This window comes from Bacillus rossius, chromosome 3 (assembly GCF_032445375.1).
Source record: "Bacillus rossius redtenbacheri isolate Brsri chromosome 3, Brsri_v3, whole genome shotgun sequence".
In the NCBI taxonomy this organism is placed as follows: Eukaryota; Metazoa; Arthropoda; class Insecta; order Phasmatodea; family Bacillidae; genus Bacillus; species Bacillus rossius.
In genome coordinates, this window is record NC_086332.1 from 55,178,295 (window position 1) to 55,205,168 (window position 26,874).

The following is a 26,874-nucleotide window of genomic DNA, read 5'->3' on the forward strand; positions in this document are numbered from 1 at the left end:
ATTTCCGTAAGACATAGTTTGACATACAATCCGTTTCACAGTCTCACTTTTGCAAGTGCTAACTGCCCCCCCCCCCCCCCCCCAGTGATGGGCTACTTTATCTCAGGGGGGAGGGACCCCTGGTTCTTCCGGAATCTACGTCATGCCCACATCTACGCCCATGCCCACATCTACGCCCATGCCCACATCTGTACAACAACTTTTGTTGTCTTGTTACATCGCGTGTATTCAACAAAATTATATTTCTAGTAACATAATCATTATAAAACATTGACTATAAGAATGCGGGCATAGTAACGATCTTATTACTTTGGCCATAGTAACACGGAAATTTAAATTAAAAAAAATCGTTATTGTAAAGATAACTGTACCTTTCGAACACCACAAGTAACAAAGTAGGTCAAGCTATAATGACTATGTACCAGTATTCAATATAAATCACTAAATTTCTGAACGCGTTCATTGGTTAAATGTTAAAATACAATACCTACTTTCATTCGGGAGGTCATGGGTGTAATCCTGGTACCACGTTATTCTAGGCAAATGATGGCAACGCAAGTGAATAATTGACATTTTGAGGAAAAAAAGAATCACCTAATCATGTTAGTTATTGAGTTTATCTTGTCATTATTAGTTTTAAGTGATATTTTTGAAATTTTATCGTTTCAGTTATTTTAATTTTTAGCTTCGTCACAAATGTTGTCACCAGATGCTTACTGTTATCTAATCCGCGGGAAAAACGATCGAGCAAGTGTTTGTGATTGCGTGGCATTTTGCAGATTCTATATAACGTTTAATCTGGTGGCCAAATTTTCTATGGGACATCAAATGTAAACGAGGTGTCATGCTAATTTTATAATCATAGCCCTATAATTATAGTAATTACTTTAACATTTAACGACTTAAATAGTTTGTGAGACAGAGCTTTAACTTAAAAAAGACCAATTTCCTGATGTGTTCTAATTTTGGTAGTGGATTTTCTTCTTCCTGGCGTACACATTCGAAAAAATTAAATTTTCCTTGGATTTGCGCCGGAGGATCGGACGAAATGGAGAAAGATGTTGGAGGTGCGGTACTTAAATTTTTAAATTTTAATTATATGGCATAGAGAGAGAGTTGGTGTGTTTATAATTAAGTTAGAACTCACGCGTGCAGCAGATTACGTGTATGCGTGGAGCCAGTTCGCTCGCAGCACCGCCAAGCGGCTGGGAATGACAGCTGGTAAAAAAAAATCTTTCTTCCGGTATCTTGCACCGACTGCAGTAGCGCCGATAATTAACAACGTGCCCCGCGCATGTCCGGTGTGGGACTGACTTGGGTCACGGACTATTTTCCTAGGTGAATTACTCCGCTGATGATCGCACTTGAAATCTGAACAATCTGCACGCGTTTCTCCTCGATAAATACGGAGGGGAAAAATCACGTAGCACGCAATAAATATTATAAAATTTTGAAAACTGACTGTTCAAAATTTTTTCCCTAAATTTACGAAGAATGCTGGTTAGAATTCTTTACAGGTATCTGCGTAAATTTACAGTTTTTTTTATTTACTTGCGTTGAACATAATATTGTTATAAAATATGACTAAAACATTTAAAAACTCGTTACGGCTACTGAAAAAAAGAAACATTTTTGTTTCTTCTACTTGTTTTTTTCTAGTTTGTAACGAAAACCAGTATTCAAAAGACAAATTGCGTTGTATTTTTAACAAAGATCAAGTTATTTAATACCATGAAGAGAAATTTGTTTACCTGGCGTGAATTCTTTGTTGAAAAGTCCGTAAACTTAATGTAATTTCTTACGGTTTAAAAATAATAATTTTCGGTCCAAAAACTGCTCTAAAATAATTCAAATTTAGGCAAATTTATAAATTTTCAGTAAAATTTATTATGATTCGCAGATTTTTCCCCACGAAGAGAATTGTGCTCTCAGATAAGGAACTCCGCCTCAGACGCGAAGAAACATCAGTACGTCAGCGGCGCATTGGGGAAACTCTATACTCTGGCATTGCAGGGGTCCCGCGATGTAATCCCTGTCCGGCCAGCTTGGATTTCAGTTTTCCATGATTTTCCGAAGTCAGTTACTACAGGTGCCTGCCGTGGGTCAAAGGGGCCTTGTACTCTCCGCAGGCCTTGTCACGGCTTCCCGAAATCGGGATGAGGTAAGTGGCCCACTGTCTTCGGAGAATCTCCGCGTTAACACCACCTAGCTCACAAGCAAGCAATGGCTACAATCAAACATCAAAACAACCACTAAATAAATATGTTGATAAATGCTGCAGCACCACAGAACTGCAGATGAAACATGCCATTCACACATTAAATAACGTTTTCTGTACTTTTACAAAAGATTCCGTTGGAAACTAGTTGCCAAGAAATAGTTTTTAATGTTTCAAGAAAGATATTGTAACTTAAACAACTATTGGTTATGGTTATTTTTTAAATAGGTTTATGAAATACGTTTTCAAAATAAGATTGAGTTTTCCTACGAAAATTGGCACATAATTATACATTTCAATATTGATGTTTTAACCAAGCATATATATTTTTTAACACGTATAAAAAATCGAATATTCCATAATTGTACATTATTTTATTTTATTATCCTTATAAATATGCGCAGTTAATACTGGAAAGCTATTCAGGTAACGGTTTACAAGTAAATTTAACTATTGGAGGTAACAGGACAGCATAAAGCATAGATTCCCCGGGCAAGAATCCGAACGTAGTAGTACTGCGAACACTATTGTGTAGTGATACAGTTGTTTTCGTGTAAATGTAATAATTTTAAAATAAATATATATATATAATTTTAAATACAATGTGTAATGTTCCATTTATAAAAAATAATAATAATAATTTACAGTACACCTTCCATCACCAGCTAAACTAATTAGCTAGCAAACAAACACCCGACTAATTTCACGCAACCATCTAAGTTCTCTAGAATTCTTTATTGTAAAACAATCATAACATTTTCCTTCAAGCTGAAAATTGGAGGCTGTGGGCGGCATCTTAGCTGTCTCCGGGCATTCGGCCCTCAGGGCCCGCAAGTAGCTGTGATGATAGCCCAGCTGCAGCTTATTGGGACTGCTTCAATATGGCGCCCGCCCCAGTCGGGGGCGTATCTGTGTCAGTGAGGCGGGATGATAAGTGCGACGCTCGCTGGTGCCACTAGAGCGGTATCGCCTCTCTGGACTGGCGCGCAGTCTTCTCGTCGTGCACAGGACAACTATGAATTTTGAGCGTTAACCGTAACGAAAAGATGGCGGGGAAATGAAGATAAAGTCCCTGCAAAGAATCAGCACAAGGCGTTTCACGCATAAAAAATATTCTGAAAACTTGCGTCTTAGCCCTTTTCACTGTCCTAAAAAAATAATAACCATTTGGCAAAAATAAAAATACGGAACCATAACCGTCCATCGGCCATCAGCGCATTCTTAATTATTGTTCGTAAACGGACACCACTCAGATATCTTGAGTGGTTTTCAAATCGCGAGGTTTTTTCTGAAGTCCTGCACACCGTGTGTGTGCTCAGGCAAGCGGGTCCCTTAGCAACTATTCTGAGCTAACTTACTTCAGGCCATGGCAGATTCCTTCCTCATCGCCCGTTGTCTGTGACGTCTTGAGTCATCATCTCTAATGACCTCGCTGTCGACTAGGCAATGAGGCTCAAATATTTCAAAACATCAACACGCCAGGATGATGGGTTAACCAGGCGTCGAGAGAAACTAGGGCTCATGGTCAAAACATTTTTACTCACCCGCTGAATACTGTAAACGTACTACCTACGTACTTACTAAATATGACTTGTGCGTGTTGCATAACTTGTGATTGCGTCCTACTCTCACAGTTACATCATGCATAAAAAAATGCGAGCGGTTTTTTTAGTACTCGCCAGAGAAGTGAAACGAGTAAATTCATGAGTTCTCATGTTGAAAATACACTTATAATACGAAACTCTGTCACAAAATTGAACGTTAAATTCTTGGGGAAAAAAAATATTCTGAGTGTAATAATTACACGAAAATTATGTTTTCAACTGCATTTCATGTCGCGATTCACGTAGTCTCTGCACTCGCCGCTATAATTCGCTACTGGAGCATCTACGTTGACAATTGAATCGTTCGATTTGCAGAGCGAAATGTTAAACTGTGTAATGAAACGGCTCCGATAAACGCGAAAAAAAAAAAAAACCCTTCGAAAAATACTGAACCACTGATTTTGACCTGATTTTCGGCAAGGAATTTTATTGCAGTACTTCCCATCTGGTTCAAATCAACCAAACAGTTAGTACTTTAAAGTTTCCCTTTAGCTTTGTGAACTTTGGTTCGCGCCATCCGCCACGGATGGCAACATCGTGCTTAGACATTTCCGTTCCATGCGACTTCCGTTCCATTCTCGATGTTACTACTACCAAATGCCGTATACCGAAAGCTAAGATGTTACACATAAAAAAAAATCTCCAAACTCAACGGGGTATTATACCCCTTTGCCCTCTTCTTGACGGCTGTGTGTATAACTGCCTGATACAATACGAAAGGGCGTACACTAAAAATAATAATTTGCATTTGTCAATTAAAGCTGTGCCAGGGATAGCAATTGTTTATTTTCCACGTTCGAAATTGTTGGTTTCCAGTTTGGGACACCGAATTTGTTAGATATTTCCAAACTTGACGCGACGTGAGAGTAACATATTATGTAGCTTGCAACAATAGCAAATGAATCTGCCTGGGGAAACTGGATTTAATATTCTATATTTATACCTTTGTAAGTTGCACATTTCCAACACCCGAAAATAAAACAAAATTACAAATCTTCTGGACATTTTAAATAATTGATAGGTTTTAAAAGCTCCAGAATAGGAAAAACCGTTTTTTTGCCGCGTTTTTATATTAAACTTTAAATTTTGTAAATATTTATGACCATGAGATTTTGTTGACGCAGCAAAACATTTTAATGCACTCAGCCACGCAGAGGAATATTTTTTGCAATAATTGTATATTTATTGCTTTATAAAATATCGGGCTTGGTATATAAACTAAACTAAAGTTAACGTAATGAATAAATGCTCCAAAAATAATGACAAAATATACATTCAAAGTGCAGTAAGAAAATGATTGTACCCATGGATTCTGCATTTCATCTCCCGAATGACTCAGGATACAATTTTGTGTCGAATCCACTTTTTCTAAAGTTCTAATCTAGGATTTTTATTTAAAGAGTTCTTCGCATCCTAATACAGATACAATAGTTTCAAACAAAATAATAAATGAGTAAAAACACAAATTTAATTTGTAAGAACCAACCAGTATTAAAGAAATTAATAAAAAGACAGTTGTTCAAAATTTATCTTTGAATACTTTGAATTGAAGATTCAAGATTTCCAGTAAAATATTTGAAATTTCTTACATATTCAGATGATTGTATTCTACAAATAGCTTTTTTTTATTCATTAATTTGCATTGTTTTTATATACATAGGCCTATATATTTAATTTTTTTTACATATTATTGTTCTTGTATTATCTTTAGTGTGCCATAATTAGTAGGGAGAGCGTAGGGATACTGGGACAGATGTAAACATCGAAATGTAAACACCGGCCCCACTACCCCCAAGGGCGCCGCCATCTTGTTTCATGGGCGCCGCCATTGTTGTTGACATTGGCTACCAGGGCGCGCCACCGTCGCCGCCACTGGGCGCCGCCATTGTTGTTGACATTGGTTACCAGTGCGCGCCGGTAGGCCGCCATCTTAGTTCAGCCTTTAGTTACCGGAGCGCGCCACCGTCGCTCCGAAGGCGGGAATTGTATACAAAAAAACCTGAGCGCTGGGTGGATTCGATCCCGGGGACGCACCAACGTCGGGAGGCGGACACCTTACCCACCAGACCACGACACCATTTGAGGAGAGTAGAAAGAAATAAGGAAGACATGCTTAACCCGCCATGTTTTAAATTTCGAAAAAAATGCAACCATACTAGCTATGTCGAAACCGTTAGCAAATACCGCAACCCCACCCCCCAGCGTACGCTTAAAACAAACACCACCATAATAGCTATGACTAAATATCTGAGAGAAACATAACCTCAAAAAAGCACCATAATAGCTATGTCTACCCCACACCCACCACCAGTATGCTTAAAACAAACACCGCCATATTAGCTATGACTAAATACCTGGGAGAAACATAACCCCAAAAAGGCACCATACTATGTCTACCACACCCCCACCACCAGTATGCGTAAAAGCCCCGTCATACTAGCTATGACTAAAGAAACATAACCTCAAAAATCCCGCGCAGAGAGAGCGAGATGTTGTCCACTGGAGCATCACTCATAAACTGCGCAATTATAACCCCCCACATCATATTATAAGCATAATAAAGGCACCATGTTGTATGCTTAAAACCCCCGCCATACTAGCTATGCCTAAACAGTCATATTTAAATTTCGAAAAGAAATAAATCGAAAAAAAAAATATATTTCTATAAACCCCCACCACTCCACAACCGCCAGAAACCTCGCTCGTGCGCCGGCGACCAGGAATGTGTTTACCTGCTGGGTGACAGCGAAAGTGATTACCACAGAGTAACAAGGGCAGGCCATCGCTGCGTACTGGAAAGGAGCAAGCACATGCTTAAAGACCCCGCCGTACTAGCTATGCCTATAGACCCCACCACCCCACAATCGCCGCCATGTTTAAATTTCGAAAAATAAAATATCGCTATGCCTATAGACCCCACCACCCCACAACCACCATGTCCTTAAAAAAAAATATGCTTAAATCAACCACCGCCATATTAGCTACGACTAAACCACTCCAACCCCCCACTACGAGTATGCTTAATCGCCATATATAAATTTCGAAAAGAAATAAAATACCGCTATATTTAAATTTAAAAAAATACCGTCACGTTCATTAAATTACCGCCATACTAGCTATACCTAAACAGGTAACTGTCGAAAACAACCCGCGATGTTTCAGTATGCTTAAAAAACACCGCCATATTAGCTATGACTAAAACAAACATAACCTCAAAAATCCCGCGCAGAGAGAGCGAGATGTAGCCTGCTGGAGCGTCACTCATAAACTGCGCAATTATAATCCCCACATCATATTATAAGCATAATAATGTCTTTAAAAAAATGCTTTAAGTAATAAGCATAGTTAAAATTTATAATATCGTAAAGATAGAAAATAAGCATAGTTAGGACAATGACTATTATCTTACATCAAGTAAAATAAATAATGTAAAAACAATGTGTAGTAATTAGCTCTCGGCCAATGTGTTAAGCATAGTGACTATTACATTACGCCGAGTACAAACACCGTGCTGTAAGCCTCGCTCGTGCGCCGGCGAGCAGGAATGTATTAAGGGACCCCTACAGGTAACACGAAGCGTTCAGTAATTAAAAATAAAACGTAGATGCGGCACGATCGACAGAAATAAACCAAATAGTGTGAAGCGACATGTACCAGCGTAAATATAATCCCCACATCATATTATAAGCAAAATAATACCTTTTAATTAATAACAGAAGCCCACTCACGAATATGCTTTAAGTAACAAGCATAGCTAAAATTTATAATATTAGGAAAACAGAAAATAAGCATAGGTAGGACCCCCCGCAGTTAACACGTAGCGTTAAGTAATTAAAAATAAAACGTAGATGCGGCACAATCGACATAAGGTACCGAGGTAATAAAAAAATAGCAAATAAGCATACATAAAATAAAAACTCATCGGAACGCACCCCAACCACCCCGGCGACGTGTAACAAATAAAAACGCAGACGAAAAGATATATTAAAAAAATATAAAATAGGTATATTACAAAGCGGGAGCGGCCCACTCACGAATATGGTTTAGTGTTATAAGCATAGTTAAAACCAATAATAATGTAAAGCAAGTTAAGTATTAAGCATAGTTACTATTATTTTACGTCAAGTAAAAAATAAATATTATACAAACAATGTGTAGTAATCGGCTCTCGGCCATAGTAATAAACAAAATAAAAATAAAATGTAGATGCCGCACGATCGCCAGAAACAAATTACGTATGTTACCGAGATAATAAAAAAAAATAAACTATAGGCGCCACCCCCATTCCTAGTATGCTTAAAACACCCACCCCCAAGTATGCCTAAAAGAAACCCCAACCATACTAGCTATGCCTAAATCATTTGCAGCCATGCTTAAAAAACCCCGCCATACTAGCTAAGACTAAATGGAGTGCCACATATACACACCGCCATCTTTAATGCCACAGAGGAGAGCGAGAAACGTAACGTAAAAATGCTTGAAGTAATAAACATAGTTAAAATTTATAATATCGTAAAGACAAAAATAAGCATAGTTAAAAAACGTAGATCACCATTAATAGTACTGGACCAGATAACATATGCCATAGAGAAAGCATGAATAAGCATAGTTAGGACCCCTACAGTCAACACGTAGCGTTAAGTAATTAAAAATAAAATGTAGATGCCGCATGAACGCCAGAAATAAATTTACATAAGTTACCTAGGTAATAAAAAAAATAGCAAATAAGCATACATAAAAAAAAACTCACCGGAACGCATCCCGCCCACCCCGGCGACTTGTAACAAATAAATATAAATAAACGTTGAACAAACGACCGTGTAGGGGAGCTGTAAGCCTGTTCGCGCACCGCAAATAAGCATACATAAAGGAAAAACACACCGGAACGCACCTAATCCAACACGGTGACGTGTAATAAAAAAAAAAACGCAGACGAAAAGATATATAAAAAATAGTAACACCTATATACCCCGTGTAGAGTGCAACCCGCACAACCGACAGCATTTAACGATAAGTAAATTATTAAACATATTACAAAGCGGGAACACACGTCTGTACTGCGTAGACGCACTCCTCGAACTGTTGACGAATTCCTGGTACGACGAAAGCCAGCGAGAAAAGAAAGTTATTTTTCGACCCTGGCCCGCCGCGTGCTATAGTAGCTTGCAGCAGACTACACAGAACACGCCTAAGCGTGGAACACAATTAAAAAAACGTACAGCCCAGAGATACATGAAACCGCCGAATGCATGTGACAAAAAAATTACCATAAATAACAAAAAAAACAATTAAAACATAACAAAAACAATCAAAATACACTCACAAACGCAATACAGCGCAATGCAGTGGAAACTCCCATGAAATAATAAAATCGCTTATTGAGACAGCATGATGCAAAGAGTAAAAATCCCTATACGTAAAATAAAACAAACGCGAAAACAAAAATATGACGTAATAAAATAAACAAACGACAGCAAAAGCAAGAAAGGTTATAAAAATACTAATTCAGTTACACATTGAGGAAATAAATGACGGACCCCCAAATACCACTAGGCTAAACACAACCCATAAGTAAATCACAATAAACCAAAACCAGAATTTTAAAAAAATCTATCTACGAGAACACTATTATAAAACTACCACACTCTCCAACACACCAAATGGCATGACCCGATAAATGACAACACAAATAAATATCAATAACCATAAAATACCTACATAATCAAAATACGTTATTAAGCAACCGAACGAACGGCACAACACCAGAGACAAAACATGCTATTCCCATTAGTTAAAAAGACGCACATACGAGTCTGTAGTGCTAGCCCAGCTAGTATACATCATTATGGTATTTGTGTAGGCAATAAATAGGAAGTACAAAGCGATATAGCCACAAGACGTTATTAAATATAGTAATAAAGTGTATGTATATCCATTAAATAATATACATGTAAGTAAATCGTGTTATACCCTAAACCAAATAACTGCAGGTTTAAGCTCTTATGGTCATACTTTGTAGGAATATAAACATAAGTCGTTTTAACGGTCTGCGTAATACAAATGCTTATCATCAGCTCTGAGTAATATACCATTCATAGAAGTAAACACAGCATGTTATTCTAATAAACTATGTAACATTATAAAATAGTTATACCATCGTTACTAAATAATCATTCAAAAAAATATTAACTGCTATCCATCCGTCCCTTTCGCTCATGACATAGTGTGTGGTGTTCTAAATAAGGAGTGAAAGAATATTATATGAGTCATGTTGTAAATGCTTATAAGATTATTGTTAACTTTCCATCAAGGCTAGATAAAACACAATCTCTATATAGTGGTAGAGGAATAACCAGAGACCAACTATAGTCCTCATACTAGTAAATAAAAATAATTAAGGATATATCGGGGTACATATAAGAACCTATATAACTACACCCAATAAGCATAGGAAGCTCTAACGTTAATAACAAACCGTAAAATAAAAGGTTACTGGTTCAGTTTTAAATAAAAACTATATTCTACTACTACGCATCCCATTAAGCATAAGAAGGACTATAATCCCATACCAACGAAACCTGAATAGAACACACCAGTAATGTTTGTGAAATAACACACTAGGATAACATATTAATAACCACTTAGCCAAAATCGTTTACAGACATAGCAAACACCGCTTCGACGATGGTCCAGAACACGACAGACGCCTCGGCGGACCACTAGTAACTTTCACTTGCCGGAGGGCAGACGGAAATAAGTATTGTTTAATACAAACACGCAGCGTCCTCCGAACACAAACCTCCAGCAGGATAAAATAATATATTAAAATATGTTTTGCCTTGCAAACGATTAATTACGCCACCCATACCTTTAAAACAAAGATAGTGAACGACGAGGCCCGACAACAACTTTATAGTGACAAGGAGTAAAGAAGGAAATAATAATTACATGGGGTGTACGAACACTCATTTGCCCACCAACTATGTACTACCTACGAGTGCTAATCCATTTATTGCCAGACATAAAATAACCATTTTTATCTATAGAAAACACCTTTACATTAAAATAAATAAGTATGGAAGTAACTGAAGCGTGTACACAAACAAAACTGTATACCCCAACATATATAATTCGTTAATAATAACATAATATAGTTATCAGAAATAACAAGACAACTCGAAAAAAAAACCAAACAACGCCTACAGGCATAGTGCAACCTACATCGAAACAACCACTAGATGCCCAATCCAAGACTCAAACCCAGACACCTCATAAACCCACAGAGATGGCCAGGAGAAATTACATTCCATATACTACAGATGCTGTACTAAAAAGACACATGTATGCCAATGAGAACAGGTGTAACCGCCATAACTGAAAGTACTATATAAAAGAAACAATACATTAATACCACAGCCTCAAAAAAAAAACACAAAACAGGAGAATGAACTAAAAGAGCAATTTCAAAAGCCTAAACTAAACAGAAAATTAGGTAAACAATGACGTATACACATGAGAGTACAATTAAGTAGAAATATATATTAAAAATAATACATTACCTAGCGTAAGAAAAACGCATTCAGAAAGACCAGACATCAATTCCCCTCGCAAAATGTTCAATGGTACCCATAACAACATACATGTGAAATAGAAAGAGTTAAACACCAACTTTAAAGAGACAACCACTCGTTAAAGACGTGTAAAAGTTTAGATACCAACCATACAATTATAACAATTTAAATACGAAACATATAAAAAATCCTCGGGTAAGTCGTATATCTAGAACCATACTGTCACCAGTAGTTGCCTGTACACATAATGAAGTAATAATAAAACATCCAGTGGTTACAAACAGAAATATTACAAAAATATGCACTTAACAATGACTTAGGTTATCCAGAAGCATATAGTAATAAATATACAAATAAAAAGCAAACAAAATTACAAATAATATGGAATCACCTCAAAAAAAGTAAACAAAGTTCAGACATTACAAACACAGAAAGCTGAAAAAACGCAAATAGATCAGTAAGAAGAAGCTTCAAAGACCAATTCCCTCGCGGATAAAGGATGATAATCATTACAGTAGCACACATTGTCCCACATATGTATCGAAACACAAGGTTAGATCGTAACACACACACACACACACACAAACCCACACGACTTCCAGGATGTTTCCACCATCATGTTTGGAACCTTTATACTTATTGTTAATCTAAATTTACATTGATTAACAACGAGAACTGTAATATATAAACAACAGCACCGATAGTAGCTAAACACAACACACTTAATAGAATATTCTCCATCACTTTCACAAACCCATCCGTGAAATAAAAAATGAAGCAGCCAAGAAAAAAGTATCGATATAAAGACCTTAAACTCTGCCGTCCACCGCAACCCAGCATGAGTTGCCAGACGTGACCTTCACAGACAAAAGGGGTTGCCAGTGCGCAACCAATATGTAATTATTGTAAAAGTCTCAATTAAAAAAAAATCAAACATGGACGTTCATACAGGCTAGCTTTTTCATAGTTTAAGGGAAAACAGGCCGGAACACAACTTGGTAACATAATATTAGCTATTCCTAAACCTTAAATACACACAATGTAAGAAATCGCACTAGCCAACTTAACACTCATATTCCACAAAATATAAGTTCACCGAGATACAATGACAAACGAATATATACATGAATGATAGATAAGTACTATACAAAACACAAAAATTCAAAACATATTTATCAAAGTACACATTCAATACTAACCCCAATGAAGCAGAAAACTCTATTACACCCCAAGCATTGTATATGAAAATAAGCACATATCACAATTGAACTAGAAAAAAATAAACATAAAAAAAAAAGCTAGCAAACACAGACAAATATTCATCATAACACCATTGGGTGGAAAGAAGATAGTACCATCAATTTCAGCTCTACAACCACATGCATTAAGAAATACATATACTTTTATAAACCACACATGGATATTTTAGTGTATAATCGTTGTGTAGCAAAATTAGGAGGATAAAATTACAATGTATTTAAAAAATAAATCTAATTACAACTAATAAAAAGTATGTGCGCTAACTCACAAGTGTAAAACCATTAATGAAAACATACAAAACCTCTCTCTCTCTCTCTCTCTCTCTCTTTGTCTCTCTTATTCGCTCTATATACTGGTTGCGAAATTCCACGATTGATACAATTAACTTAGAGATAACCCCCACACCGATGCATTGTAACGTCAACTACATTCCGTTTTTGAGAGGGAAACGAGAGCAACTCGAGAACACTCGCAGACTCACAGCAACGTCCGCCACATTTACACACAGAACTAACCACTCATACCCACCGGATGGGATACGAACCCCGAGCAAAAGGCAAATACCTCCGCTTAAACACAATAACAAGTGATCTAAATATAGAACGATAGTGCTAACGCGAGCAAACACATTGGTTAAAAACTTTTTAGAGTAATGGAAGCAATACGCTCGTCAATTCTGTGTGTCATCTCTGGAAAATCATTACGTAGCGACGGCAATCTTTACAACATCTTTTATAAAGAACCCTAAAGGAAAAAAAAAATCAAAGATAATGATGAAAACAAAAAAAAAACCTAGTATTTGTCGGTCGATGGTAGTGAAATAATGTTAAATAAATATATTATTTTTTACTATAATATGAATCCACGTATAACCATAAGTTTTTTTTTGAAAATTAATCAACAAATCAACATAGATTTAAATTAATTAAAATGTTGTAATAATAAATTCTTAAAATAAATTTATTTCCTTTAACAAATTAACATATATGTTTCAATTAATTAAAAAAAAATAGTTTAATAATACTAATTTTAAAATATATTCATTTTTTTATTATAAAATGACTGCTTTTAACCATTAGTTTTTGATAATTTTCAACAAATAAACATAAATATACAAATAAACATAAATTAATTATTAAAAAAATTAATTCATAACAATATTCTGAAAAAAAATTTGCGGGCCGCAAATTTTTTTTAAGAATATTGTTATGAATTAATTTTTTTAATAATTAATTTATGTTTATTTGTATATTTATGTTTATTTGTTGAAAATTATCAAAAACTAATGGTTAAAAGCAGTCATTTTATAATAAAAAAATGAATATATTTTAAAATTAGTATTATTAAACTATTTTTTTTAATTAATTGAAACATATATGTTAATTTATTAAAGGAAATAAATTTATTTTAAGAATTTATTATTACAACATTTTAATTAATTTAAATCTATGTTGATTTGTTGATTAATTTTCAAAAAAAAAACTTATGGTTATACGTGGATTCATATTATAGTAAAAAATAATATATTTATTTAACATTATTTCACTACCATCGACCGACAAATACTAGGTTTTTTTTTTGTTTTCATCATTATCTTTGATATTTTTTTTTCCTTTAGGGTTCTTTATAAAAGATGTTGTAAAGATTGCCGTCGCTACGTAATGATTTTCCAGAGATGACACACAGAATTGACGAGCGTATTGCTTCCATTACTCTAAAAAGTTTTTAACCAATGTGTTTGCTCGCGTTAGCACTATCGTTCTATATTTAGATCACTTGTTATTGTGTTTAAGCGGAGGTATTTGCCTTTTGCTCGGGGTTCGTATCCCATCCGGTGGGTATGAGTGGTTAGTTCTGTGTGTAAATGTGGCGGACGTTGCTGTGAGTCTGCGAGTGTTCTCGAGTTGCTCTCGTTTCCCTCTCAAAAACGGAATGTAGTTGACGTTACAATGCATCGGTGTGGGGGTTATCTCTAAGTTAATTGTATCAATCGTGGAATTTCGCAACCAGTATATAGAGCGAATAAGAGAGACAAAGAGAGAGAGAGAGAGAGAGAGAGAGGTTTTGTATGTTTTCATTAATGGTTTTACACTTGTGAGTTAGCGCACATACTTTTTATTAGTTGTAATTAGATTTATTTTTTAAATACATTGTAATTTTATCCTCCTAATTTTGCTACACAACGATTATACACTAAAATATCCATGTGTGGTTTATAAAAGTATATGTATTTCTTAATGCATGTGGTTGTAGAGCTGAAATTGATGGTACTATCTTCTTTCCACCCAATGGTGTTATGATGAATATTTGTCTGTGTTTGCTAGCTTTTTTTTTTATGTTTATTTTTTTCTAGTTCAATTGTGATATGTGCTTACTTTCATATACAATGCTTGGGGTGTAATAGAGTTTTCTGCTTCATTGGGGTTAGTATTGAATGTGTACTTTGATAAATATGTTTTGAATTTTTGTGTTTTGTATAGTACTTATCTATCATTCATGTATATATTCGTTTGTCATTGTATCTCGGTGAACTTATATTTTGTGGAATATGAGTGTTAAGTTGGCTAGTGCGATTTCTTACATTGTGTGTATTTAAGGTTTAGGAATAGCTAATATTATGTTACCAAGTTGTGTTCCGGCCTGTTTTCCCTTAAACTATGAAAAAGCTAGCCTGTATGAACGTCCATGTTTGATTTTTTTTTAATTGAGACTTTTACAATAATTACATATTGGTTGCGCACTGGCAACCCCTTTTGTCTGTGAAGGTCACGTCTGGCAACTCATGCTGGGTTGCGGTGGACGGCAGAGTTTAAGGTCTTTATATCGATACTTTTTTCTTGGCTGCTTCATTTTTTATTTCACGGATGGGTTTGTGAAAGTGATGGAGAATATTCTATTAAGTGTGTTGTGTTTAGCTACTATCGGTGCTGTTGTTTATATATTACAGTTCTCGTTGTTAATCAATGTAAATTTAGATTAACAATAAGTATAAAGGTTCCAAACATGATGGTGGAAACATCCTGGAAGTCGTGTGGGTTTGTGTGTGTGTGTGTGTGTGTTACGATCTAACCTTGTGTTTCGATACATATGTGGGACAATGTGTGCTACTGTAATGATTATCATCCTTTATCCGCGAGGGAATTGGTCTTTGAAGCTTCTTCTTACTGATCTATTTGCGTTTTTTCAGCTTTCTGTGTTTGTAATGTCTGAACTTTGTTTACTTTTTTTGAGGTGATTCCATATTATTTGTAATTTTGTTTGCTTTTTATTTGTATATTTATTACTATATGCTTCTGGATAACCTAAGTCATTGTTAAGTGCATATTTTTGTAATATTTCTGTTTGTAACCACTGGATGTTTTATTATTACTTCATTATGTGTACAGGCAACTACTGGTGACAGTATGGTTCTAGATATACGACTTACCCGAGGATTTTTTATATGTTTCGTATTTAAATTGTTATAATTGTATGGTTGGTATCTAAACTTTTACACGTCTTTAACGAGTGGTTGTCTCTTTAAAGTTGGTGTTTAACTCTTTCTATTTCACATGTATGTTGTTATGGGTACCATTGAACATTTTGCGAGGGGAATTGATGTCTGGTCTTTCTGAATGCGTTTTTCTTACGCTAGGTAATGTATTATTTTTAATATATATTTCTACTTAATTGTACTCTCATGTGTATACGTCATTGTTTACCTAATTTTCTGTTTAGTTTAGGCTTTTGAAATTGCTCTTTTAGTTCATTCTCCTGTTTTGTGTTTTTTTTTGAGGCTGTGGTATTAATGTATTGTTTCTTTTATATAGTACTTTCAGTTATGGCGGTTACACCTGTTCTCATTGGCATACATGTGTCTTTTTAGTACAGCATCTGTAGTATATGGAATGTAATTTCTCCTGGCCATCTCTGTGGGTTTATGAGGTGTCTGGGTTTGAGTCTTGGATTGGGCATCTAGTGGTTGTTTCGATGTAGGTTGCACTATGCCTGTAGGCGTTGTTTGGTTTTTTTTTCGAGTTGTCTTGTTATTTCTGATAACTATATTATGTTATTATTAACGAATTATATATGTTGGGGTATACAGTTTTGTTTGTGTACACGCTTCAGTTACTTCCATACTTATTTATTTTAATGTAAAGGTGTTTTCTATAGATAAAAATGGTTATTTTATGTCTGGCAATAAATGGATTAGCACTCGTAGGTAGTACATAGTTGGTGGGCAAATGAGTGTTCGTACACCCCATGTAATTATTATTTCCTTCTTTACTCCTTGTCACTATAAAGTTGTTGTCGGGCCTCGTCGTTCACTATCTTTGTTTTAAAGGTACGGGTGGCGTAATTAATCGTTTGCAAGGCAAAACATATTTTAATATATTATTTTATCCTGCTGGAGGTTTGTGTTCGGAGGACGCTGCGTGTTTGTATTAAACAATACTTATTTCCGTCTGCCCTCCGGCAAGTGAAAGTTACTAGTGGTCCGCCGAGGCGTCTGTCGTGTTCTGGACCATCGTCGAAGCGGTGTTTGCTATGTCTGTAAACGATTTTGGCTAAGTGGTTATTAATATGTTATCCTAGTGTGTTATTTCACAAACATTACTGGTGTGTTCTATTCAGGTTTCGTTGGTATGGGATTATAGCCCTTCTTATGCTTAATGGGATGCGTAGTAGTAGAATATAGTTTTTATTTAAAACTGAACCAGTAACCTTTTATTTTACGGTTTGTTATTAACGTTAGAGCTTCCTATGCTTATTGGGTGTAGTTATATAGGTTCTTATATGTACCCCGATATATCCTTAATTATTTTTATTTACTAGTATGAGGACTATAGTTGGTCTCTGGTTATTCCTCTACCACTATATAGAGATTGTGTTTTATCTAGCCTTGATGGAAAGTTAACAATAATCTTATAAGCATTTACAACATGACTCATATAATATTCTTTCACTCCTTATTTAGAACACCACACACTATGTCATGAGCGAAAGGGACGGATGGATAGCAGTTAATATTTTTTTGAATGATTATTTAGTAACGATGGTATAACTATTTTATAATGTTACATAGTTTATTAGAATAACATGCTGTGTTTACTTCTATGAATGGTATATTACTCAGAGCTGATGATAAGCATTTGTATTACGCAGACCGTTAAAACGACTTATGTTTATATTCCTACAAAGTATGACCATAAGAGCTTAAACCTGCAGTTATTTGGTTTAGGGTATAACACGATTTACTTACATGTATATTATTTAATGGATATACATACACTTTATTACTATATTTAATAACGTCTTGTGGCTATATCGCTTTGTACTTCCTATTTATTGCCTACACAAATACCATAATGAATGTATACTAGCTGGGCTAGCACTACAGACTCGTATGTGCGTCTTTTTAACTAATGGGAATAGCATGTTTTGTCTCTGGTGTTGTGCCGTTCGTTCGGTTGCTTAATAACGTATTTTGATTATGTAGGTATTTTATGGTTATTGATATTTATTTGTGTTGTCATTTATCGGGTCATGCCATTTGGTGTGTTGGAGAGTGTGGTAGTTTTATAATATTGTTCTCGTAGATAGATTTTTTTAAAATTCTGGTTTTGGTTTATTGTGATTTACTTATGGGTTGTGTTTAGCCTAGTGGTATTTGGGGGTCCGTCATTTATTTCCTCAATGTGTAACTGAATTAGTATTTTTATAACCTTTCTTGCTTTTGCTGTCGTTTGTTTATTTTATTACGTCATATTTTTGTTTTCGCGTTTGTTTTATTTTACGTATAGGGATTTTTACTCTTTGCATCATGCTGTCTCAATAAGCGATTTTATTATTTCATGGGAGTTTCCACTGCATTGCGCTGTATTGCGTTTGTGAGTGTATTTTGATTGTTTTTGTTATGTTTTAATTGTTTTTTTTTTGTTATTTATGGTAATTTTTTTGTCACATGCATTCGGCGGTTTCATGTATCTCTGGGCTGTACGTTTTTTTAATTGTGTTCCACGCTTAGGCGTGTTCTGTGTAGTCTGCTGCAAGCTACTATAGCACGCGGCGGGCCAGGGTCGAAAAATAACTTTCTTTTCTCGCTGGCTTTCGTCGTACCAGGAATTCGTCAACAGTTCGAGGAGTGCGTCTACGCAGTACAGACGTGTGTTCCCGCTTTGTAATATGTTTAATAATTTACTTATCGTTAAATGCTGTCGGTTGTGCGGGTTGCACTCTACACGGGGTATATAGGTGTTACTATTTTTTATATATCTTTTCGTCTGCGTTTTTTTTTTTTATTACACGTCACCGTGTTGGATTAGGTGCGTTCCGGTGTGTTTTTCCTTTATGTATGCTTATTTGCGGTGCGCGAACAGGCTTACAGCTCCCCTACACGGTCGTTTGTTCAACGTTTATTTATATTTATTTGTTACAAGTCGCCGGGGTGGGCGGGATGCGTTCCGGTGAGTTTTTTTTTATGTATGCTTATTTGCTATTTTTTTTATTACCTAGGTAACTTATGTAAATTTATTTCTGGCGTTCATGCGGCATCTACATTTTATTTTTAATTACTTAACGCTACGTGTTGACTGTAGGGGTCCTAACTATGCTTATTCATGCTTTCTCTATGGCATATGTTATCTGGTCCAGTACTATTAATGGTGATCTACGTTTTTTAACTATGCTTATTTTTGTCTTTACGATATTATAAATTTTAACTATGTTTATTACTTCAAGCATTTTTACGTTACGTTTCTCGCTCTCCTCTGTGGCATTAAAGATGGCGGTGTGTATATGTGGCACTCCATTTAGTCTTAGCTAGTATGGCGGGGTTTTTTAAGCATGGCTGCAAATGATTTAGGCATAGCTAGTATGGTTGGGGTTTCTTTTAGGCATACTTGGGGGTGGGTGTTTTAAGCATACTAGGAATGGGGGTGGCGCCTATAGTTTATTTTTTTTTATTATCTCGGTAACATACGTAATTTGTTTCTGGCGATCGTGCGGCATCTACATTTTATTTTTATTTTGTTTATTACTATGGCCGAGAGCCGATTACTACACATTGTTTGTATAATATTTATTTTTTACTTGACGTAAAATAATAGTAACTATGCTTAATACTTAACTTGCTTTACATTATTTTTGGTTTTAACTATGCTTATAACACTAAACCATATTCGTGAGTGGGCCGCTCCCGCTTTGTAATATACCTATTTTATATTTTTTTAATATATCTTTTCGTCTGCGTTTTTATTTGTTACACGTCGCCGGGGTGGTTGGGGTGCGTTCCGATGAGTTTTTATTTTATGTATGCTTATTTGCTATTTTTTTATTACCTCGGTACCTTATGTCGATTGTGCCGCATCTACGTTTTATTTTTAATTACTTAACGCTACGTGTTAACTGCGGGGGGTCCTACCTATGCTTATTTTCTGTTTTCCTAATATTATAAATTTTAGCTATGCTTGTTACTTAAAGCATATTCGTGAGTGGGCTTCTGTTATTAATTAAAAGGTATTATTTTGCTTATAATATGATGTGGGGATTATATTTACGCTGGTACATGTCGCTTCACACTATTTGGTTTATTTCTGTCGATCGTGCCGCATCTACGTTTTATTTTTAATTACTGAACGCTTCGTGTTACCTGTAGGGGTCCCTTAATACATTCCTGCTCGCCGGCGCACGAGCGAGGCTTACAGCACGGTGTTTGTACTCGGCGTAATGTAATAGTCACTATGCTTAACACATTGGCCGAGAGCTAATTACTACACATTGTTTTTACATTATTTATTTTACTTGATGTAAGATAATAGTCATTGTCCTAACTATGCTTATTTTCTATCTTTACGATATTATAAATTTTAACTATGCTTATTACTTAAAGCATTTTTTTAAAGACATTATTATGCTTATAATATGATGTGGGGATTATAATTGCGCAGTTTATGAGTGACGCTCCAGCAGGCTACATCTCGCTCTCTCTGCGCGGGATTTTTGAGGTTATGTTTGTTTTAGTCATAGCTAATATGGCGGTGTTTTTTAAGCATACTGAAACATCGCGGGTTGTTTTCGACAGTTACCTGTTTAGGTATAGCTAGTATGGCGGTAATTTAATGAACGTGACGGTATTTTTTTAAATTTAAATATAGCGGTATTTTATTTCTTTTCGAAATTTATATATGGCGATTAAGCATACTCGTAGTGGGGGGTTGGAGTGGTTTAGTCGTAGCTAATATGGCGGTGGTTGATTTAAGCATATTTTTTTTTTAAGGACATGGTGGTTGTGGGGTGGTGGGGTCTATAGGCATAGCGATATTTTATTTTTCGAAATTTAAACATGGCGGCGATTGTGGGGTGGTGGGGTCTATAGGCATAGCTAGTACGGCGGGGTCTTTAAGCATGTGCTTGCTCCTTTCCAGTACGCAGCGATGGCCTGCCCTTGTTACTCTGTGGTAATCACTTTCGCTGTCACCCAGCAGGTAAACACATTCCTGGTCGCCGGCGCACGAGCGAGGTTTCTGGCGGTTGTGGAGTGGTGGGGGTTTATAGAAATATATATTTTTTTTCGATTTATTTCTTTTCGAAATTTAAATATGACTGTTTAGGCATAGCTAGTATGGCGGGGGTTTTAAGCATACAACATGGTGCCTTTATTATGCTTATAATATGATGTGGGGGGTTATAATTGCGCAGTTTATGAGTGATGCTCCAGTGGACAACATCTCGCTCTCTCTGCGCGGGATTTTTGAGGTTATGTTTCTTTAGTCATAGCTAGTATGACGGGGCTTTTACGCATACTGGTGGTGGGGGTGTGGTAGACATAGTATGGTGCCTTTTTGGGGTTATGTTTCTCCCAGGTATTTAGTCATAGCTAATATGGCGGTGTTTGTTTTAAGCATACTGGTGGTGGGTGTGGGGTAGACATAGCTATTATGGCGCTTTTTTGAGGTTATGTTTCTCTCAGATATTTAGTCATAGCTATTATGGTGGTGTTTGTTTTAAGCGTACGCTGGGGGGTGGGGTTGCGGTATTTGCTAACGGTTTCGACATAGCTAGTATGGTTGCATTTTTTTCGAAATTTAAAACATGGCGGGTTAAGCATGTCTTCCTTATTTCTTTCTACTCTCCTCAAATGGTGTCGTGGTCTGGTGGGTAAGGTGTCCGCCTCCCGACGTTGGTGCGTCCCCGGGATCGAATCCACCCAGCGCTCAGGTTTTTTTGTATACAATTCCCGCCTTCGGAGCGACGGTGGCGCGCTCCGGTAACTAAAGGCTGAACTAAGATGGCGGCCTACCGGCGCGCACTGGTAACCAATGTCAACAACAATGGCGGCGCCCAGTGGCGGCGACGGTGGCGCGCCCTGGTAGCCAATGTCAACAACAATGGCGGCGCCCATGAAACAAGATGGCGGCGCCCTTGGGGGTAGTGGGGCCGGTGTTTACATTTCGATGTTTACATCTGTCCCAGTATCCCTACGCTCTCCCTACTATAATTCCCCAGGAAAAATTTATCGTGCATAATTTACGCGTACTTTTTTCATATATTTGTCATTACTGATGGGTGTGATTTGAGGTTAGCAGCTCTGCGAGTTCTCAAACACCAAGTTGCTTTTGTTTATATTTCTGGATTCCCCTATCCATAAATCACTTTTCTCGAATATCAAATATTTACGAAAACTTAATATTTTACGGTATTGAAGGAGAATTTGACTTGCCGATACTTTGTAATTATTATTTTCTTATATTCATAGGTTATCAAATCATAGGTATACATATATTAAAAATAGACGAACATGAATTTTTTTTACGCTTGGTTTTCAAGAATAAATACGTAATTTTCGTAACAACTTCATTATATGAACATAAAACTTTTATTATTACTTTTCTGTTTTTTCTGAGCTCATGTTAGTTATATTGAGAGGGTAACTTTTGAAAAAGCAGTTTCAATAATCTTTTAACGGAACGGAAAGTTTAATTTTTCATGTGATTAATAATATAGAGCTGTTTTGTTAGTTTTGCCCCATCTAAAGTGCCTGGTCTTCGGCGTACTACATACTATTTCTATTTTTTTTTGCTACGACGATGTTGCTAAATTGTCAAGGAACGGGTCATTTAAATAATTCCATGGTGACTGATGAAGAGCATAAATTAGTTTCCCTTTGTGCGCGATTACCGCTGATTATCTTTCACGGCCTGTTTTCGTGTTTGAATGAGAGAACATTTGGTCATTACGGTGTGTCTTTCGTTGAGGTCAACTAAGGAGGGCGGACTTAATTCCGTAGCACGGAACCCGCCCTAGTCATTTACTCCTAGGCTCTACGTACGATAAATGATCCTTGCTCACGCTATTGCGAAGTGCATTGGGAGGTCTGCGATGTCTTCCGGAAAATAACGCGACTCAGATAAGACGGGAAATTTTGCGGACGGTAAAAAAGCTTCAGCAGTTGCTCATCCGTCTTGACGAGCCAATTGGTACCCGGCGATGTGTTCCACGTCATACGAAAGAGTTAACTGTCAGATGCTAGGAGGGAGATAGTTCCTTGTGACAATGGATGGGCTCTGGCGCTGAAGGATGCGTGTTTTATTTCCAAGATGTATATACGTACTACGTTGAGGGGGAAAGTTAGTAACCGAAGAAAGCCATCCTAGTTTCAACAGATTCAAGGCCACAAAATAATGTGTATTTGAATTTTTTTAATTTTTATTCTGTTTCGTTTGGCATATACAATTTGATGGAATATCTGAGGATAGTAGATACTGACTAATACAACTTGTTACGAATTAAATAAATTTTTTTAAACTGACCACAACTATAATAATACTGTCAATTGTCTCTATGTTTTAGTCTTTGTAAATCTCTTAATTGGTTATCTCTACCCAAAAGAAAGAATTTTCTATATTAAACTTTTAAAAATGTTAATGCCATAAAAACGTTTGCAAGCTATTTCGTTTCTAATTTTCCCTTTAACGTATGGAAACTTTTGTTTACCCCACTACAAAAGTAGCAGAAAATGTCCTATTGAAAAGTGAATCCTGTACAAAACTAATAAAAAAATCATACTATAGGCTAATATTTTAACACAGTAATTATTTGAAATATTAAAGATGATATTTGAACATGCATACGTAAACAAGTTTTTGAGAGACTTTTTTTTTCAGAGAAGGAACTTTCTATAAAGGAAAATCCGGCACACGTCCATGTTAGGTGATATCAAAGAATTTAAAAAAAATAGTAAATAAAAGTCAGCAATGCTTATTTAATAGTTAATATTGAATTACTACGTATGTGACAAATGTAGGCATAAGAAATTGATTTCTCTGTTTCACCAGTTTAAGCGTAATAATAGCTCTATAAGCTAATAGTGAATTTTCATTTCCGAAACACATTAGAGCCGATCATTTCACCCGAAAAAAATTAACGCACGTTTTAAGTTTTTTTTTTTGCCTTTTGCAGTACGAAACCTCTTTTTTTAGCCTTTTTTTCCGAGAGACAAATTGATCGTGAGATCTTTTTCCTAACAGATTTTAAAGATTTTTCAAATTTAAAACAAAAAATTGTTTTTCATATGTGTTCAAAAGCACTTGACAAAATCTAGTATTTTAATAATCAGGCCCTAAATAACATATTACCAAAATCTAGAAAAATAATATAATAATTAGAAATAGTTATAGTCTATAATTTAGATATCAGGTAGGTCCGTGGAAAACTATAAAAACTTGCAAATATGTAAGCTTAGTTATTTTTGTTTGAATCAAATTTTGTTTAGTATAGTCTTTTGAGACCCAAGAAATAATATTGTTAATTTATCATAATGCATTGATTCGGTTTCCTGCACTAAGCGAAGCTAGTAGAATTCTCAACCTGTCGATCAATAAGTCAGGATCTTCCTATAGTGTGTAATCTAGCTCTTGCGCTGCTGTCATCTTCCTACCAGGTATTTTATTTATATTTTTAAGATATCTGGTCTTCTGTTTTACCGCCAGCCTCAAAGTCACTGTCACTATCATCGTAACTATCAACTATGAAAATGGAGAGTAATAATAGTCATTCCGACCATCGGGGTCAGTTCGAGCAAAATGTAATTAAATAATTTGTAGCCTAATACAGTTGTAGCAATTGGAACTATATCGTGGGATCCTATCGTATCCTTTCGTATTCTGGCAAACATATGCTAGCTACTATATACTATCGAGTGGAATGTGCTTTCAAATGTGCTGCCTTTATTAATGTTCTTTTAAATGTGCGTCATTTTAAATGTGCTTCTAAATGTGCTTCCTTTTTTTTTAATTTGTGTAGTCAAGTCTGTAGTCAGGACTGATTATTTAATGGTCACTACATCTTGGTCTTCTAGGAAGCGTAAAGCATTTTTCAGGGATTCTTGGTCCTATAATAAGTTTAAATCATGCATGTAATACAGTAGTATTAAATGTAAGCGTTGTAGAGTTTGGTTCTAGGTCACTATTAAAGAGTAACACAATCTGTTTTAGATAAGCACATGCGCGAGTATCGCTTGCAGCACCACGTACGCAAATTGACTACTCCTGTGCATAAAGCATTAGTGTTCTGCAATTTGCTAGGAGTGAAACTGTAATTTCAGCCCTCCCCATTGGAATCTCTTGGTACGAGAGTGGTTGATCGTCAAAGTCCCTGGCCGTTGGATTAGTTGTAATGGTCGAGACTACAGAGTTGTTTTTCGCTGGCCTCCACGTTCACTTTACATAAGGCAATGGGATTTTATTTCCTTTGGGGCTTTATAAAAGATAGTGTCTATTTCCGCCGCTACCTAATGATTCGCCACAGTGGAGACACACATTGAACAGGCCATTGCTTCCATTACTCCAGACGTGTTAACGAAAGTGTGGGAAGAATTAGACTTTAGATTAGATGCGTGCCGTATAACTAAAGGTGCACATATTTAACATTAAATAAAAACAAGGTTAGTTTACCTTCAATTTGATGTATGATTTGTTGTAAATAGTCTAAATTAAACTGTTTTATTATGCCATTGAAACTGGGATCTTCTTTTATGGTCACACTGCAGATTATATACATACTTTTGTTCTGACTGTTCAGAGACTCTTGTCTTGTTTGCTTAAAATAAGTCATATTTGTTTTGAAATTTATTATAAATATCTAAAAATGAATGTCTGTTAATTCATTTTCGCATGGTTCATACATTTTAAATTGGTTTTTAATTGGAAATATTGCATATCTTGTATGGACGAAGAAGGCCTCGTGGTTCGGAGATACTTAGTCTATATGCTTGTTGATGTCACTCTACTAATCATAAGTTTCGCTGAATGACGCCTCCATGGTAGGCAAAGTGATATCGAGTAACATTTATTTTGTCAAACAGCTGTTTCGTGTAAGAGTCCTAGCTCGTCGTGAGTTTAATTAATAAACTCGAACAAAGGTAATACGTGAAAGTTTTTACAAATTATTTTTATCTTTAATTACTCTTAGTAATGAACAATAATGGAACTTGAACTTTAATCGTTTGAATCAATCAGTTAATAAATAACTTTTTAAATATGTTTTAAATTTTTTCAGAATTTCCAGGTTAATAATTACAGATTTTTAATATGGCAACCATTATGTAATCAGCGTTTTATTAGAGACAAGAAGATAAATTTACGTCACTTATAGGATTGTTGCCATATATAATTGAATAAGTATTTGTTACCTGAAATTATTTTTTTTGCATCACACAGGGATCAAACCAAAGACTTAAATAAATCGAGTCATCCAGTACATTAATAGGAGATTTTTTGATGAATTTTGGAATTATTTCCCGAATTTTTATGTTTAAAATAACAGGTTTTCAAGATAATTACTAAGATGAGCGACAAGATGGCGGAAGCCATCGTTATTAATACTTCTGCACTCTAGCAGGTAAAATTCAAACCAATATGGTGACAGCGCCCTTTAGCAGTTGGATACGCTAGCGCTCCGTTTGTCGAGTATTGAAAACAAAAATGTGTCAGTGTGCTCTAGCAGACGATGTGTGCACTACATGGTACTAGCGCTTCTAGTAGCAAGTATTGAAAATAAAGATGACAATGTCTTCTCGCAGGTGATGCTATTATTTCTTCAAATTAAAAAAATTACATGTCCGGATATGTGTGTGCTATATTTTTATATACTTACGTTATTTCATTCTTGGTCTGGTGAATGTCTCGATGACCATATGGTCAAAGGCGAATGTTTTCCAACCCAGAGGTACGGGTTGTCATGG

At 35.8% G+C, this 26,874-nt stretch overlaps 1 protein-coding gene across 4 annotated transcripts in view; it reads left to right on the forward strand.

The window, feature by feature from the left end:
• Nucleotides 1-26,874, forward strand: part of LOC134530710 (post-GPI attachment to proteins factor 6) — a 205,890-nt gene that overhangs the window by 46,844 nt on the left and 132,172 nt on the right. The window lies entirely within an intron of this gene.